The 19,184-nt window shown below is 46.1% G+C and overlaps 1 protein-coding gene across 1 annotated transcript in view; it reads right to left on the bottom strand.

Moving 5' to 3' along the window:
• Positions 1 to 17,523: 17,523 nt before the first annotated feature.
• LOC119393045 (adhesion G-protein coupled receptor G6) overlaps positions 17,524 to 19,184 on the bottom strand; it is an 80,927-nt gene continuing 79,266 nt past the window's right edge. The window contains exon 18 of the mRNA XM_037659894.2: positions 17,524 to 18,044. The gene's annotated coding sequence lies outside the window, so the exon portion shown is untranslated. The remainder of the gene's footprint in view (positions 18,045 to 19,184) is intronic.

Raw genomic sequence — 19,184 nt, 5'->3', positions numbered from 1 at the left:
GCGCGCAGCCACGGAGCGGAGGGCGGAGCGCGCGCAGTCACGTGGGGCGTGACGTCGCTGCGCCGTTGCTACAGACGCTCCTCGCCGCTCCTCGCGCCGTTGCTATGGGACGGCGGATTCAGGGTCGCTTATAAAGTGCATTCGCACTTAAAAAACATATTCCTTGTCTGTTTTGGATAAGTATAAAAAGTGATGCAGGATTTTGCTACATGCCACGAGATGCGAGCATTGTCATCGGAGCCGACAATGCTCGCAGTCATGGCCGAATGTGATGACTAAGAGCGGCATCGGGGTTCTAGCGCGCGGGGAGCTGATCGGAGCAAAGGAAGGAGAGGCAGACAATCCCCCAGAGTGGGTGTGAGCCATTTATAAAGGTCATCATCATCATCATCAATAGAACAGCTGGCCCTGGATCGGGCGTTGTCTCTGTCCTTGTTCCTGACACTTCATGTGTCAATGTATTGCATATCGTCGTGGTCGATATCGAAAGCTCCCATGTGCACACTCCGCGTGGGCCTACAATGCCCAGGATAGATTCTATTTCCTGGTGTGTGTGCTCAATGAAGAGTTGATATCTATGCTCAGTGCACGACATCACGTATTTTATAACTTTTTCCACGTCTGGGTACCGCGAGTGTGGTTGAGCGCTAGAGAATGCAGGTTTTATTGCACGTAGAGAGATCTGCACTATCCAGTAGTTTGTCAACACGTTTGCTGTAGTCGTTCGTTATTTTGGCTGTTCAGAAATCAGACTTTCCTCCTTGTGTAAAGTGAATTAACTGTTCGCACTCATTGTTACGAGTGTTGGAGTAAAGGACGCAAACAAAAAATAAAGATTACTACCACTCCAAGCTCCTCTTTTATCAATGCCCCCTCCATTGAAGATTAAGACATAGCCCCCTCGTCCCGTCCCCCGAAAATTTCGATTCCAGGGAGAACGCTTGGCAGTGCGCCATTCGTAAGCTATTGCAGTAAGCATTCCAGAAAGCGTCAAATCAGGGCAGATGCACAGTAGGAAAGCCCTTGAGAGAGAGAGAGAGAGAGAGTGATTCGTGAAAGAAATGAAAAGGGGCGCTATTTTCTGCCTCCCGTCGCGGGGGCACGGCTCAGCGCCCTTAGGAATGGGGAAGGGGAAGTAAAGATGATAGAAGAAAGGAAGATAGAAGGAGTGATTAGCGTGGCAAGTGTGTCTTGTCCACGAAGGCGGGAGCACGAAGCCAAAGGGCTCGTCTATAAGGTGGCGAGGTCCGCAGAAGCCGCAAACTCGAGGAAGGCTCGCAGGGCTTGCAGCTTTGAACGTGCAGGAAAGAGAAAGTCCTCCACCGTTGTGGCAGGGAGCCCGAGCAGGCGATAGCGGCGCACCATCAAGCGTCGTTCAGCGGCCAGGGCAGGGCAGGCGCAAATTATATGGTCCAAAGTTTCGTCGTCACCGCATCTGCGGCACGCAGGCGATGAGCAGCGACCCTTGGAAAACATGCGTGCCGCAGGCCAAGCACTGCCGGTCCGCAGGCGAAGCAGTAGCCGCCGCTCGCGTCTCTCCAGGCCGGTCTCTGGTAGGGGTGGCGGTGGTTTGCCGCTTGCCACGCGCGTGTCAGGGTGGGCCGCTGGAAGCAGCTGCCGCAGTCGTTGCCGGGAGTAGTCCGACAGGGCTATCGCCTTGGTGACTGGGGTGTCGCCGTGGTGTGCTGCCTTAGCGGCGGCGTCCCTTGCAGCAATGTCAGCAGGACTAAGAATATATGTGATGGTTGTTGAAAGAAGAGTCTTATCGGGTATTAGCCCTGGGTAATAAGAATGTAAGCATCCTATGCCCAATCGGGTCACATCATAAATACATATTCTGGACAAACATTACTCGCAGTGGGCGCGTACCCAAAGCGCAAACAGTAAGGTAGTCCAAAATTATGTAACCGTTCTTCCTTCCCCAAGTAAAACTGCCCTGAAGTCGAGATGTTTGAACTTACAGCCATTTCGAAGATCAAAACACAATATTCGCAATGAATAGTAGTTTTTATTAGCTCCAAGAAATATGACTTGAAACTTGTCGAAGAAAACAAATATGAAGTAATAAAATGTTCATGTAGCTGTAAAAATTCAAAAAGCTCGGCGTGCTCATGCTGCATGTAGGCAGCAACAACATCCCAGTGAAGGGGTACTTAAGAATAGACGGAGCACACGAGGACACAATTCGCCGTTTCTGCAACAGGCGCACGCAGTGTCGCAGAATGGGCCCCCACGCCATCAAAGCAGCTCGTCATCGGCTTCAGCGAAGGTCCCGAACGTGTGATGGAGAGCATAATTTGCCGATTTTCGCAGCCACAGTTCGCTGACCGCGTTCACACGCGACACCACCCAACACATTGTTTGGTGACGTCGTCGTGGTCGCTGGAACCAATTCGTAATGGACGACCGTCACCTCGTGAATCCCACCGTCAGCACGAAGCCGAACCGCAAGATGCACATGTGCAACCAGCTGTGGCTCCTGTAGGCGTCTCGTTGACGGGTGATCTGCTCCCGAGTGGCTGTGTCCAGGCTTGCGAAGGAGAACGGCTGCTTGCACCAGTGGTCCGCCCCTGAAGAGGCGAAGATACCGGCGTGCATTCATTGTGCTGCTAACCCGTAGTCGCGTAAAGCTTAGGGCGCGTTGACTGCGCAGCATTGAGCTGTGCTTGGAGTGAAGATGTGGCAGAACAATGACCCTAGATGCGGCAGCGTTTCTCGAAATCAGGCAATAGAATCTTCATCGTTTGTTTGTTTGTTTCCTGAAAAATATGGCACTTACCCACTCTGGGGGTTTGGCCAAGACTGCATGTCGTAACTTCGTTCTGATACCTTCAAGAATGCGTACTACTAAGAATAATTAAAAAAAAACTAAAGAAGGAAAGAAAGAAATAGAAAAAATGTAAAAAGAAATTAATGGAAATGACGTCTAATGTACTAAAAAACCTTCCAATTTTGAGCAGACCAGACAGCCGCATTGCTATGACCCGAGCAAATTAGAATTGATTTCAGTTTAGACTGTTAGATTTCAACATATTTTTATTTACTGTGAGGATATTTATTAAAGTAGAGATTAAAAGGGGATAGGTTTGCAGCTTGAATAAAATTACACACGGCATCGAACACATCCCTGCGGCGATGTCCCGAAACTGAGGCGCCGAAGCTTAGTACTATTTCTACAGATAAAGTTAAATATATTTTCGAAAATGAAATAAGTAGAAGTCGTTTTCTAAATAATGAATACCTGCGACATGACAAAAAATAATGTTCAATGGTTTCTATTTCTTGACAGAAATAACACAGAGGCAATATCGCCAAGCCAGCCCTGTGTAAATATAAGTTTAATGGGGGGACACGGCATCTAAATCTGGTTATCATAACTTCCGATCGTCGAGATTGACTCCACTGAGGTTTCCATGAAAATTTTAAATGCTGATAGTCCGTCGATTTCGTTATTGTTTCCATTGTATCTGTACAAATTGTAAATTTTCTATATCTGATCGCTGTTAGAATTTCCACTACTGGTAGTACAGACATTATTGGGCCATCCAGTGATGCTCGCGCTAAGCAATCGGCCATTTCATTTATTCTAATCCACATTGAAATGGCACCCACAACAATTTTAGGAACATTAGCTGTGGCGGTGCTAATGCGCGGAATGTCATGAGGGCTCGAGATTTATCTGAGGCTTTAATAGCGGTACATACCGAAAGAGAGAGTGGTATTATGATGGCTCTGATTTCATTCAAAGGGAGTTTACGAAACGCCGGAATAATAGCCACTAGCTCAGCTTCAAAAACTGGAGTAAAATCTGGGATCCTCGCAGAAAATGACCAGCCAAACGAATGGGAGGCAATTCCAACGCCTGCCCTTTCGTCATGCACTGACGCATCTGTGGCTATTATGTTATTTGTTGGTGCATGTACCAGGTAATCTTGTAACCTGTTATTTAAGAATCTGAGAGATTGGAATTTAAATTTTGGTGGGAAAATCTCATCATACTCTGTCCTTAGATTCTAATTTCAGCCACTAGTTCTATAACCTCTCCAATGTCCACATTTATACTTTCCAGTTTCTTTTGGACAAAAATTATCTGGGGATTGTGAAACCGTGGCCAGTGAGCAAGAAAGAAGGAGTTTGCGTGACTGATAAAGGCATATTCAGAACTTCTTGCCGGTAAGCAATAAAATTTTAAAAATGTTTCTATCGTTAAGATGCGGAATCGACAAAGCAATGTTGGCAGTCGCGCTTCCAGATAAATTAATTGTTGGCCACAAACCTGGAAAGTCCCAGACACATGCGCAGCGCTTCTCATTCCAAGAGAACCAGCGGCTTTGTTTTATAAACAGGGCCTCCCGAGAATAATATGCACCCAAATTCCAATATTGGTGATGGGAAACTTTGTGCGCAAAAACCAGACAATTCACAAGACGAGATAGACAGGATGGTTCTTGCGCACGAAGTTTCCCATCAGCTATGCACCATCTCGCCGAATTTCAAGTTTTGTTATTCCAATATTGTGCGCATGTATGTACATTTTGTACAACATTATCATGGGGTCCCTACATAACCCATATTTTCGATTACTTAGCCTGCGCAATAAGCCTGAAGCCCGTTGTGCTTGCCGCGATCTGTTCGTTCTCGTCATCTTCGAGATTTTCGCACCCGGAGCACGAGGGCCGATAGTGGAGAGTGAGCTGTGAACAGCGTAAATGCTTAGATGTTTTATAGATTACGTTGCGATGGTGTTATCTCACGTAATACAATTGCTTCTGCTGCCGCAACATAATAACAGAAGCTCTGATATATTACAGCGGAGCAGTTAAAGCCGAGCTCAAACGGGGAAATAGTATCCGCAGCCTAACAAAGGTGGGTTAGGAGGAGGGCAGATAGTTTAGCGTTACATAATCATGTATGGAGACTTTTGCCTTTTTTTCTGCGAAAAAGCCAAATGTAGAAACCGAAACTGGGCTAAATTTCATGGAAGCGTAAGTATCTAAGTATCTTTCACTTTTAAAACAATTGTAGTCAAAATGGGGCAATTCCTGAATCTAACGTGAAATCAAAAAGACAGTTTCGAATCCAAAATGAGCCAAATCATGTACTTGTTTGAATCAAACTGAGCCAGATCTATTAAACCAGCGCTGCGTCAACAATTCTGACCAAAACAAACCAACATGTCCACATCCATTCTGTTTCATTTGTGTCCTAGTAGCTTTGCTATCGTGTTTTAGTTCCAGAATTCGGTTTTCTTGGGCGAGTAGGTATTTACTGAAGGACACGATGTTGTAGGGCAATACTCGAATATAAAGAGTAAGAGGCCGACTTTGCTACTTTTTTCTGCCTCTTAGCGTTTCTTTTCGAGTTTTGCGCTACAATATCATGTCCTTCTTTCGCTCCGAGACGGTATATTTGAAATAGAAGACAACTGAAATTAAGATATCGAGCACCGATCTGTTCCTTGAAGAAGAAATGATACGAAACGGTGCGGCATAAAAGGAGCTAAAAAGAAGAAGAAGAGCTGAAGCATATTTGAAGCCCTTCAATACATTCTAAGAACAAGGAAACGCTGCCTACAGTTCAGAGTGGTGCGCCTTTTGCCAGGAAGGACCACTTGGTCTTCAAGTCTAGTCAGCGCCATTACGTCCATGCTACAATGGACGGCACCGACGGAAGCACAATGAAAGTGTTCATACTATCGCAGAATATTGTTGTATTGTTCATTCGCTGCGATTTAGACTTCTTTTACGAGCTAATTCAAGTCTAAATAAATGTTTCAATCATAAGAGCCAAATCCAAATTTTATTTTGAATACCGACGATAGTGCGCTATATAGATTATAGCCGCAATGGGAAGGGAAAGAGGGTGTGAGGGTCAGGAGGAGGAAATTATAGGAAGCGGTTGGAAAGGGTAATGAAGACGACGACGAGTGACGTTAGTATGTGGAGGAGGGGAGAGAGTAAATGTTTAGCATGTGTATAGTATGCAGCAAGGTGGGGGATGGGAGCTGAGAGTCAGGCGAAGTGATGTGAAGGTGAAGGGTTGGAAAGAAGGAGAGCGAGAGGGTACAACATAGCATAGACATGTATAGCATAGCAAGGCGGTGCGAAAGGGAGGTGAGAGTGAGGACAAGGAGGAGGGGAGAGGGTAAAGCATAGCATAGCGATTTACAGTATTGCATAGCAAGGGGTGGGAAAGGGAAGTGAGCTTGAGGAGGAATGATGTGAGGATGAGGAGGAGGGAAAGTGGGAAGGAATGCGCAGGATAGTATAGCGGTGGCGGTGGTAGAGGCAGGCGAGTTGGAGACCTGCGATTGGACAAGCGGAGAAGACGTTCCTTTAGCGCCAAACCATGCCCATCTTCGCCTAGCTTTACAGAACTTTGCATTTCACCTCTGAGGCTTCTCCTGAGCTCCGCTCTGTATTAGACTCAGATCGATCGATTGGGGTAAACTTGTGTGACTCTGAATTCGAGTGAGCCCGGTTGAGCAAATTTTTAGGAGTCTAAGAGAGAAATAAGCGAAAATTTTATTTTTTGAGTGAGTGTGAGTGAGCTCCGTTTATCTTGCCGACCAATTCGAACTGTTGTGTAGTTTCTCGACACGTTTTACGCAGTCGTTCTTCTTTAACCTTGTTCAAAAATCATACTTTCGTAATTTGCGTAAAGTGAAGTACCTATTCGAAATCTGTCACGAGCGTTGGAGTCAATAAGGCCACTAAAAAATTAGGCGTGGCTCACATATCGCAAACATCATTGAACAGCAGAGCGGCAGAGGCTTAGCAAACCATTGCAAAGTTAAGCAAGCAAAGATTTTTTTAGGTAAGCCACACCTACCTTTTAGCATCAAACTGTTAGTGTGCGACATTTCTTAGTGCTCGCCGTCGGACCGTGAATAGCCGGGTTAAATTGCCAGCATGCCAAGAAGATTAATTTTTTTCCTCGTTTCTTCCTTTCTTTATATTTCTTCCTTTCTGTCGCTGTTTCTTTTTTCTATGCTTCTATGTCTCTCTTTCTTTCTCTAGTTCTTCCTCTCTCTTTCTATCGACATCTTTCTCTCTCTCTTTGTTTCTCTATCTCTGCGTCTCTCTGTTTCTTTCTCACTTTCTAGCGCTCGCATTTTCTTTTTCTCTCGCCCATAGCAAGTACCACATAGAACCCAGACATCAGCGCAATCATATGCTTCCTCTAAATACACGTTGTCCAAGCGTGGGTGCATAGCGTATAGGTTATGACGCTAGCCTTCGAACCCTGGGTATTCGAGTTCGAATCCCACCACGCCAAGAAACTTTACTTTGAATTTTCTTTGTGTCTTTCTCTCTGTGTCTCTCTTTATCCTCTCCTTCCTCTTCTCCACTTCGCCGAACGGAGTTTTCTGCTAACGTTCGGCACTGCGAGAGATCAAGCTTAAACTGCTCCGTTGTTAATAATAAAGATGACTACCACTCCAGCTCTTATATTCTCAAAGCCCCCCCCCCTCCTGAAAATTAGAGGCCCCTCCCCAAATTCAAATTCCTGGGGTAACGACTGGCAGTGTGCCATTCGTAAGCTATTGCCGAAAGCCTCCCTAAGAGGATCAAATGAGGCAGATGCACAGCAGGAAATAGAGCACTGCACGGGCCCGGCCCAGCCCGCGGGCCGGGCCACCCGAAGCGTTTTCCGGCGGGCCCGGGCTGGGCTCGGGCCTGAAAGTGCGGTCCCGGGCCGGGCCCGGGCTTGAGGTTGCGGGCCGGGCCGGACTCGGGCCCGCTCATTAAAAGGCGTAAGTCGGGCCTTCGAGCACACGCGAATGTTATGCATTCCATGGTCTAAGGTATACTGTGCCAAGCTGAAGTGACACGTATATATATATATATATATATATATATATATATATATATATATATATATATATATATATATATATATATATATATAATAACAGCACTAACAATGGGCCAGATCACGGCTGTTCCCATGGGAGGCATAAAGATTTCGGTCTGTTATTCGAGGTTGACACATACGGTACATTTCATTTATATTCCTTGGTATTACGTGCCAAAACTACGATATGATTACGAGGCACGCCGTAGTGGCACCGGATCAATTTCGACCACCTGGAGTTCTCTAACGTGCACCTAAAGATGAGTATATACGCGGGTGTTCTTGCATTTCGCCCCCACCAAACTGCGGCCGCCGTGGCCGCGGGAATCGCACCCGCGTCCTAGGACTTAACAGCGAAACAGCTTAACCGCTGAGCTACCACCGTGGGCAAAGCAACATTTCGATGCATGTACAAACCGGATTTTCCGTCCGATCGCCCGCTGCAAAGCGCACGGCATCATTAATAATCATCAACAACTAATATCCTCTAGCGGGCCCGGGTCGGGCCTGGTCATGGACAAGCGCGCCCTGGATTAGTTTAGTAATGAACGCCAAGGCCCGGGCCGGGCCCGGGCTTGGAACGACGGGCCCGGGCTGGGCTCGGGCTTCATAAAGCGGGCCCGGGCCGGGCCCGGGCCGTAAAATCTGGCCCGTGCAGTGTTCTAGTAGGAAAGTCCTTTCAGTAGTGTTAGCAGGACTAAGAACATATATGAGTGTTGTTGAAACAAGAGTCTTGATCAGTTATTAACCCTAGGTAATAAGAATGTAAGCATCCTATGCCCTATTGAGCCACGTCATAAATACATATTCAGGAAAAAAATTACTCGCAGTGCACGCGTACCCAGATCGCAAGCAGTAAGGTAGTCCAAAATTATGTAACCGTTCTTCCTTTCCCAATAAAACTGCCCTAAAGTGGAGCTGTTTCAGCTTACAGCTCTTTTCCAAGATCAGAACACAGTCTTCGCAACGAATAGTACTTTTTATTAGTTCCAAAAATATGACTTGAAACTTGTCGAAGAAAATGAACATGCAATAATAAGATGTTCAATGTATGCAAAAATTCAAAAAGGTCGGCGTGTTCGTGCTGCGAAGCCGAACCGCAAAATACGCACGTGCAACCAGCTGTGGCTCCTGTAGGCATAGGCGTGCGCACAGGGGGGGGGGGGGGGGTCGGCGCAAAATCCGTCCATTACATTGACCCTTCTAGTCACCTAAGAGGGGGGGCGCAAATTCTGTGCCATACATTGCCTTAGTAGGGTGGGGGGGGGGGGCGCTGCGATGAACCTTCGCCCCCCTGATGGGGAACCCTGCGCACGCCTATGCCTGTAGGCGTCTTGTCGAAGGGTTTTCTGCTGCCGAGTGGCCATGTCCAGGTTTGCGAAAGAGAACGGCTGCTTGCACCAGTGGTTCAACCCGGAAGACGCAAATATACCGGAGTGCATTCATTGTGCTCGTGACCCTAGTTGCATACAGCGTCGGGGGCGTTGACTGCGCGGCATTACGCTGTGCCCGGAGTGAAACAGTGGCAGGTCAATGACCCTCGAAGCGGCAGTGTTTGTCGACATAAGGCTGTCGAATGTTCACCATGCAGTGATCTGCTCGTTCTGGTCGGCTTCCATATTCTCGCGCCCGGAGCACGAGAGCCGATAGCAGAAATTGAGGTGCGAACAGCGTATAGAGGTTTTTGTTAGATGCTATTGCGTCGGCTACTGCACATAATAACAAAGGCTCTGATTAATAATACGCGCATAACAATATAGCCCCACCTAAATTACGGTGGAGCAAACGTTGACATTGTGCGCTTCGGTTATGTATAGAAAGTAGTGATGCAGAACTATCGATGGTACTATCGATACTATCGATAGCTGACTCACTATCGTACTATCGATGGTAAAAGATACTATCGATAGCGCTATCGATAGTAAATACGATGGTACTATCGATGGTATAAAATCAACAGCGCGAACTCATTGCAGCATAAACTTGGTTCCCCGCGCGCGTGGTCCACAGGTGAGCCGTAGGAGCAAGCTGAAGGGCAAGGAAGTTGATGTGCTTTTGTTTTTAACCAAAGTGCTTTGCTGACAAATGATCATAAAGCCAAACTGTTCAGCTGTAGTCGAAAGGAAGCCGTTACATGTGGTGGAACTGCGCAGCTTCAAATTTACATTGCATTTTATGATTTCAAAATAAAAATAAAATGTGAAGAACTTAGTTTGTTAATTGTAAAGTGTAACTGGTTGCTTTTGAATATGAATTTATTGATTGACATATTCCGCCATTCTCACTGCGAAAACAATTTATTTCTCTCGCCAAAAATTGCTCATAAATTAAGCGAAGCTGATAGTTGGCTATGGCAAATATTTTGGCAATATGACCGGCCAGCAACAGCATCATCACTGCCGATAGTATTGTCACGTGGTTGTGACGGTGAAGAATGGTGAAGCTAGCCATTGTCAACCTTTATTCAAATATGAGCTTACACAAAAGTCGAGAAGGTTTTCATTTGTGTTATTGGATGTTTCAGATATTATTTTCTCTATGTTGGTTCTACGTTAACGTTTAAACATTGGCACGATGTCCACATGTAATGTTGATGGAACCTGATCATTTGATTGTTATTGCAACATTAAAAACGCGACGTTAAGGCAATGTAGAACCAGTTACATTAATAGAACATTACATTTCATTGTTTACCGTTGCGTGACTTGCGTCACATTAGTTGCATTTAGGCAACGCTGACTCAATGTTTTGCGTTACTTGGAGGCAAGAATGGAAAATACGGAGCTTTTTATTTGGGCGAACTCGTGCCCATAAAATTATTTAGAATGGTTTGTAACTGGGCTACTTGGTGATCTTGCATGTTGAGTGGCTCCAGCGAAGAATTAGACGCACGGACAATGGAAAGAAACAGTGTCAGCAGCGTCTTCGTGTTTCTTTCCTTGATCCGTGCCTCTAATTTTTCGCTGCAGCCACTCAACATGCATAAAATCAAAACTCTCTATACAAGCGATAGACACTGCGCACTGATAGCGGAGTGAACAGTCGTCAGCCTCGAGTAATCTGATCATCGGTGGAACGCGTCGTCTTTTATACATCAGTCATCGAACCTTCCAGATGGTCGCGCAGGCTCTCGAATAAACTTGACTATTCGGGTCCGGCCGTAGTCTTAATAGAATGATATCAAACAGTCGCGAAGCTTCTCAGACACTGCGGCGCAGTCTGCGTCAAACGTTGCTACTAACGGTCTTTGTGGGTGAAACACAAGTACATCAAAACAAAGCAACAACCACGCGTGGCGGCAATATCGCTAGTAATATTACCGATGGTACTACCGATTAGAGCTGTGCACGGGCCGTATTTCCGAGCCCGACACCGGCCCGGGCCCGCTGACTTTGTCGAAGGCCCGCCCGAGCCCGACGGCAAAGGGCTGCGAGCCCGCCCGGCCCGGCCCGACGTACGAAAACACAATCCCGGGCCCGGCCCGGCCCGGCCCGGCCCGGCTTTTTGAAGGTTCGCTGCGAAAACAAAACATCGTTTTCCGGTAATTTGGCATTTTATTGGGCCTATCAAATATGATCAAACGACACACGACGAACAGTCTCTATTACACAGATTACAAATTGTCGTGCAATAAGACCAAGCAGTCCAACGATTCCGGCTTCAACGAAGTGCGGCGCTTTTGTATTATGTAGCCCACCAAACTAAAGTTACATTCGCTGCTTGCGCTCGTCGCCGAAATTGCTAATATCTTTTTTGCCAGCCTGGCAAGCTTGGGAATTTTATTTGCACTGCATACCTGCAACAGCGCGGCACTTTTGCTATACAAGTAGACGGCCTCATGCCAGCAACAATGGAGTTCGCTCGCCAAAGCCGTCACGTGTATGGGGTATGCCCATGCAAGCGTCAGCTTGCACGAAGGCGATCTACGTCGGGTCGCTCGTCGCTGTCGCGTGCATTTTCACTCATATGGGATTTGGCCTTAAATCTAGCGCGAACAGTCGCGTGGCGCCGTCACTAACTCAGGTGGTGTTACTTCTCTGTTTGTCGGAGTGCAACAGAGGCAGTGCTTTACCTGCTCCCCTTTTGTTTAAAGTATCGAATGAAAAGGAAAAGTGGTAAAGGGCGGTCGCGGGAAAGGCGCTGTATGCGTGCTGGAAAACAATTCCCGGTCATTCTCTATATTTCGGGCTTGAGTCGGGCTTTGCGCCGGGCCCGAGCCCAGCCCGATAAAACTCCAAGTAGCCCGAGCCCGGCCCGGGCCCGAGGTGAAAATACGTCGGCCCGCCCGAGCCCGGCCCGCGGGCCGGGTCGGGCTCGGGCTTTCGGGCTACCCGGAGCCCGTGCACACCTCTACTACCGATTGCACTATCGATAGTTTGTCGATAGTAGTACTATCGATAGTTTGTTTACACTATCGATAGTTTCAAAAAAACTATCGATACTATCGATAGTCAATTTACCGATAGTTCTGCATCACTAATAGAAAGCCATGCTGGATTGTGTGATATGACGCCAGTATCCTTATCAGCAAATGTTGATCAGAACATGCCACCTGCCTGCTATTTTGAACTGCTTCCAATATGAATTAGGAGCTGTTCCTCTTCCTCCTTTGCTTTAACTATTTATCACCAAAGGGTTTTATGCCGGTGTCCACCAAAACTTCACAGACATGATTTCTGTCACGGCAGTGTGTCGGTAAAATACACACAAACAGATGACAAAGAAAAAGTTTCCTTGCTTTGGATGACCTGACCCACGACCTCTCGGTGCGAGATGAAAGGTGTCCGGCGCTCTACCCATTGCGCCACAGACGCACTGCACGAGGCGTTACAAACGCGCCCTATATCTCTCACAGTGATCTTCGCTGACGGGGTGGTGTCGCCGTCTAGAAGCGGTGAAGTGCTGCATGATGACACTAACGTGTGCCTACAGGACGCTTTTCTGTAGTTTCAACGCAATGGAAGCTTTCAATGCATTATTGTAGGAAACTACGATCGGTGCAGTGCGCCGTACGGATGATTCGGCTTGGTGACGAAGCAGTACGTGCTTTTGCCTTTGGCGTCGTGTTAGCGTGACGACTTGTCGACAGAGTAGTGCAGCTTCCACATGCACCAACAGCATCTCTCCGCCGCCTACTGCTTCGAGTGCGGTAGCAGCGGCTAAGAGAACTGCTGCAAAAAGCGGCATGGAAAGGCAATGAAGTCGACGGGTGAATGTCGCGCACTGAGTGACTTGGTGCAGCGAGAGAGACGCCAGCGGTGAAGGCCTTCCTACCTTCACGGCTCAAGCTACGAGCTCAACCAATCGCGTTGCTGAAGCGCTGTGTGAAGTGCTGTGTGGTAACCTACGCACAGGCGCAGGTTACCCCATTTCCGGGGAGCGCATCCCTCGGCATTTGTGTTAGATGACGACGCTTTAAATCAGTGCATATCGAGTACCAGTGTTCCCTACGTGCGTGTTGATGCCATGTTTACGCGGGATTCACCCAATGCTGTGTCCGGGTGTATGTTTACTACTTCAGAAACCACAAGGTTCTTGTCAAGATCATGGACGTTAGTCGTCGGGATGGAGATGTGCCACTATGTGTCGAAGTGGGTGCATCCGCGTACAAAGGTGCTAGAGCTGACAAACACCAATAGATGACGATGTCGTCCAGATAAGAAACGGAGGCTTTCTGTCTGAAGCCACGTGGTACCGTATCTATCATTCGCTGGAATCTGGCTGGAGCGTTGCATAGTTCGAAAGGTGTCATATTAAACTCGAAGTGTTCATCTGGCGTGGAAAATGCAGTCTTCTGTTCATAAGGCTCATGCATCGGTACCTGCAAATAGCCAGAACGAAAATAGGTGCTTGGAAGTATTCGGCGCGTTGTAAATTGCCAAGAGCAATGTCAATACGAGGCATAGTACACACGTCCTTACAAGTAATTTTGTTCAGCGCCCTATAATCAACGCAAAATCGCACATAACCGTCGTCCTAACTATCACAACCGAAGAACAGTAGCTAGCTGAAGGTCTTATAAAGTTACGTGCGAGCATGTCAATGACTAGTTCCTCTATAACCTTGCGTGCAGACGACGATACGCGGTAAGGGCGGCGGCGAATGACGCGAGATCCGTCTTTTCGATGCAATGAGACTCGGATGAGTGGCCATTGTTGTTTGAACTAAGCTATCCGAACAAACGTTCAAACGAATTTGGTGTTTAGTTAGAATGGTCAGCAAAGCATCAGTCTGGGTTGGATTCAGATCCATATTCAGCTTGTCTCGGCACATAACAAAGAGCGCCCCTTGCGGCTGTAGCGCGTTTTCGATGAAACGATCGAGTTTTTCTCGAATAATTAAGCGTACAGGGTGAATCTTGAAAAACGTATACCACAGAGCGCTTCTGGGAACCTAAACACACGAGAAGACTGCAGCGATCATGTAGTGGTAAGCTTCAATTTTGTTCCAAGAGCAGGTAAAGATCCTACTATGGGAGACCATGGAAAGGACGGAAAGTTTGGCCTGTCTGTCGAGATAAAAACGGCCACTGGGATAAAACAAAAGAAGTTATCTTAATGGTTAGTAATTCGCATGCAGTCATTACACTCAGCTTTCCACCGAGGCCATTCTCAACTTGCCTGGCGTGACCTTGTTCCCCCACGGGTTTTTTTTTTAAACACGGTCCTGCAATTCAATTGCATTTGATATATTGATAAGCCCTTGTGTGTCGTGAATGAGACGTCGGCAACCGTGGCCGAGCGGGTTAAACGCACACGCTCAGCGCGTGGTGTCATCGCGCCATTTTCGGTTCGAATCCTTGCGCAGGCGCTTGATTTTTTCATTTATTTGTTCAACCGCTGGTGACTTAGTTCCAAACCATTCAACAGGAGGTCGCCGCCGAAACGTACACACAAGTTTAGCTTTTGTTTTCTCTCTTTAAACTTGTACTATCTTTTTTTTTTTGGCTTCGCATTCCGTGTATAATTGTTTGTTTAAAGCCTCCACACGTACCACGGTGTTCAGGCCTGCATTTATAATTTATGTTTTGTCCTTGTAAACATACTAAGGAGAAAAACGCGTCATTAATTGATCTACATAAACAAGGATATTTTGTTTTACTGTATACGCAGTTTGAGTTTGAAACTTATTTCTCGATCAGTGCTGATGAATTCGACAACGTACAGCGAACGAACAAAGTTTAGACAAGCCACTGTGAAGGAGGCATAGTAATGTAATAACAAAAATATACATTTTCGAAGTTGCTTTTTATTTTAATGCTAACACAAGGGTCTTTCATAACCTTTGAATGCACACCCATTGCTCTCATTCGTGTACTTCGCTTCACTGAATTTCTTCCGCCATCTTGATCTAGTCCGGGTGTTAAAAAGTAGTATTCAACAAAACCTATTATTTTCTTCGTTATCTGAATCGTCTGTTATTCATCTGTTGTCATAGTTTTTTGTTGTATGGGAACCGAAAAATGCCAGCATGCTTTCTTTTTTTTTAATATCATAAAATGCTGTGCGCTGCATCGAGTAGCTCCGTGTGATATGACGTATGTGTATTAAAGCCTCCGGGAATTCCAGGGACTGAGCCTGCCAGTTCCAAATAATGGTCCGGCAATCCGATAGCTTTCGGCACGCACTCGCAGCCAACCAAACGTACCGCAGTAGCACGTCTATTTAAACATGTATCAAAATAAAAAGTAAAACAAACCTAATGCAAGACTTAGGGTGCTGAGAGCGGCACTCGCACTGGCTTTGTTGTTAAACTTGTGATTAACTTCAAGCCATCTTCTTTTTCTTCTCAGTTGATGTACTGATTCTTGCCCTCCACCCCCCGCAATCTCTCTGCACCTAACGTGGTTTTGCACTGCCTCCAGGCTAGGAAGCATTGCAAGCTGTCTGCACCTCACCTTGTTTGACACTGCCTCCGAAATCGGCGCGCCTTTGACCATGCGATGATTTCTTATGATGACATCATCACGTGACGTCAGCTTATGTGACGTCATAATGGCGTCGCACGATGGAGAGCACGAACTGCTGCATTACTGCTTGTACACAAGGCAGGCAGGAGTCATTACAAATATTTTGGTATTAAGAATACCATACAGTATGACACATGATGACACAATGCCTTGGAGGTGTTCAGGGTTGCCAATGGTGGCTACTTTTCGCCAAATTGGCGAATTTGAGAGGCCCGTGGCTACCTAAAATTATAAATGGCGACATGGCGAATTTTTGGCGATTTTCGGCTTAGGTCTCCACGGAGTTGTGCATCCTAAGCTCGGTGTATTCCCAACGAATGAGCGGCAACATTCTCTGTATTTTTTCTTGGTTTTAGAGCCACGAGTAGAATGTGCACATTACGCGTCGTTCGGTATGTCCGTCCTGTAACTCGTGTGTACCTCCTCAATTCATCTAGATGCAGGAGGTACTAGAACGTCCCACAGCGACGTCCTAGCAAAATGTAAGTCAGCGGACTGCCTTGCAAACCGCGAGGGGGCAGTGTTTATAAGTTTATGGCTTTCGGTGCTTTAAGCTTCTCTAAAGTTTCGCTTCTGAAAGGGCTAGACGACGGGTTGGCCGCGTGTTCCGACCATTTGTTTCGCCAAAGCACCAACTGTTCTGAATAGCTTAGCGACTTATTCACTGTTGCAGTACCCCCAATTCAGCTCGTAAATACTGTTTTGGAACAGCGAAGAGAGGCGGATACGCGGCTATTTGTGAAATAAAAAAAATTATTGAGGCATTTTCCACTGCCCTCGGTGAGCGTGTGCAATGAAAACAATTGCTATATAACATTTTACATTGTCTACCTGTTCACTAATAACGCATCGAATTGATGCGTGTAGATATAAGTGACTATAAGAAAGGGTCGCGGTGGCGTCCGGTGTCATATTAGTTCCCACTGAAAAGGTGTAAGACTCACTAATGATCGGTTGCTGTAAGAAGTCTGTCGTGTTACCTTCAATAAACCTTTTAGCCCTTTTAATTCATATAAGGGTATGTAAAGCTGCCTCCAAACAACGCTTTCACGGTTTTCGCCCAAGCTTTAGCACAATTTTACCTTTGAAACAAGCGAACAGGGACGGAAGGATATCATGAGCGTTTCGTTCATTCACCCTTGCGTCACGCCGCGCATCTTGCGGCTAGTCGGAGAAGCAGCACCGTGCACTCCCATGATGAAGCGGGCGGTACGATTGGTATTGAGAAACGTCAATATAAATGAAGGGTCTTGGATGGTACTGTATTCTACGGGGCTATACGTGAGTGGAAATTTTTGTTACTAGGTATGCCGCACATATCTAGAATGGCGACTTTTTTGGCGAAATTCGTAAAAAAATGGCGACTTTTGGCGACTTTTTGGTCGTCGTTTGGCGACATTTACTCGAAAGTCAGTGGCAACCCTGGAGGTGTTGCCTGTTGATACGCAGCTCACCGCTAAGGCAGCACTTGGTGTCTGGATCCTGTAGTTTGGCAGCTCGCAAACCCAGCAAGCCAAGGGCCCTGGTTTCGTGAGTGGCGGCGGTAGGATTCCGGAAAAGGTAGTCGGCATTTTAGTGCCAAGAGCTACTGCGCTAGACTAAAGAGAAATCACAGTCATGGAGCGTAACAGTCGACAAGGCAAACTTATAGCGTTTTTAATCTTTCTTTACTAAAACCATCAAAGGCATTGTCAATCACAACGGTGGTGGTCTTGCATTAGAGATATGGTCGAAACATTGCCGCGCCCACACCAACGCCAAGCACTCGTGTTCTGAGGTGTAATATTTGCTTTCGGGCTCGCTCAGTCATCGCCTTGCACACGCAGCTAGACTCTGCTCATCCTTTGAGCTAAGTTGGCGGTGCTAAAATTCAATATATTATTTTTCAGGACTTATATAACTTATGCTATAAAATATCAGCCTTTCTTCAGCCATCTCACAACAAAGATAAATAGCACAGCATCACATATGGTTTAAAGCCTGAGACGGCCGTTCTAAGAGGTGATAAAGGCCAGCTGATGCAGGAGAAGGAACGAATGCTGCTGGGCCTACAGTGCAGGGTGTGGTCGTGGTGAGTTGGAATGAGCAGGGAGTCATGGTAACGTCAATGAATAATGATGCATCCGTGGTATCGCAGCCGCAATCTTGAGGTGATCCGCCGTCCTGTGGATAGCAGACTCTGGCTCGAGCGTCACTAATGAATCTTCACAAAAGAAGCCTGCAGGAAATCAACAAAACAAGCAATGCCATGCTACGATCAGTCAATTTTTTAGCGTTTTTTAATACGTTTTTAACGTTTTTATAATAACGTTTTTAATAAAAAAATTAATACTTCCTGCATAATAATTTACACATTGCAGAGTAACATGAAATAAAAGTGAAGTCCATCGGGAAGTGCCAGATCTTTATGAAATGCACGCATTATCAAGTCATGAAAAGATTAGTTGTTTTTTCCTTGCATGGGATATTCACAATCCTTGCACTTAGTTTACTGCTTTACAAGAAACAATAATCTATATTAGTCAAAACGAACATGCTAAAAATTTTTCTTTTCTTTAGGCAACACATTCGAACCTCTTTCCACAAATTCGTACTCTCCATCGAATGCCAGGTAAGTACAAACCGGGATCAATAAATTTTTAAAACAGACGTTTATTTGTTTATTCTTGAGCTATGTTTCACCTTATCAGCAAGAATGATTGTTTCTGCGCACTAATGCCATCATTCAGCACACCATTTGGTCCCAAGTCAGGGTGTCTACAAAGCCGACATTTCAAAATTTGCTAAGTTTTCTAAGCTTTCCCTCAGCCCTTTTCTGAAATACCGTGAGTGAAACAGAACGAAGACGGACTGACACCATGTCGCCCGATGATGTCACTATCTAGCATGCATGTTAAAAAACAAAAATGATGTAATCCCATTTCAACCTCTTTATAACAAAGTCAGCAAAATCGGCAATTTCTATTGTTATATTGAAACTTCGTTAAACTGAAACTCGACCTTTTAAGGAAGATATAAACGCCAAAGGATTCATTTTCACAGTGAAAATGCCGCAAGATGGCTCAACGAATACAGCAGTCTGAAAAAACTGATTTTTTTTTGCAGCAAGATGACAAGATGGCTAAAGTAAGGTTTACGTTCATTTTGAAAATTTGGTTGAAGCGCACCCAAAAGCACAGACTAGAAGAGGCAGACCGGACAGCGCTTACTTTCCAGAATGCTGCTGGGCCTACAATGCAGGGTGTGCAGTAAGCGCTGTCCTGTCTGCTTCTTCTAGTCTGTGTTTTTCGGTGCGCTTCAACCAGATGATTTTTACTTGAGAAAAAAAAACAATCATTTGTTAAACCTGAGATCCGGC

The sequence above is a fragment of the Rhipicephalus sanguineus genome, chromosome 1 (assembly GCF_013339695.2).
Source record: "Rhipicephalus sanguineus isolate Rsan-2018 chromosome 1, BIME_Rsan_1.4, whole genome shotgun sequence".
In the NCBI taxonomy this organism is placed as follows: domain Eukaryota; kingdom Metazoa; phylum Arthropoda; class Arachnida; order Ixodida; family Ixodidae; genus Rhipicephalus; species Rhipicephalus sanguineus.
The sequence above is the reverse complement of the archived record's forward strand: the minus strand, read 5'-3'. Positions and strand labels throughout refer to the sequence as shown.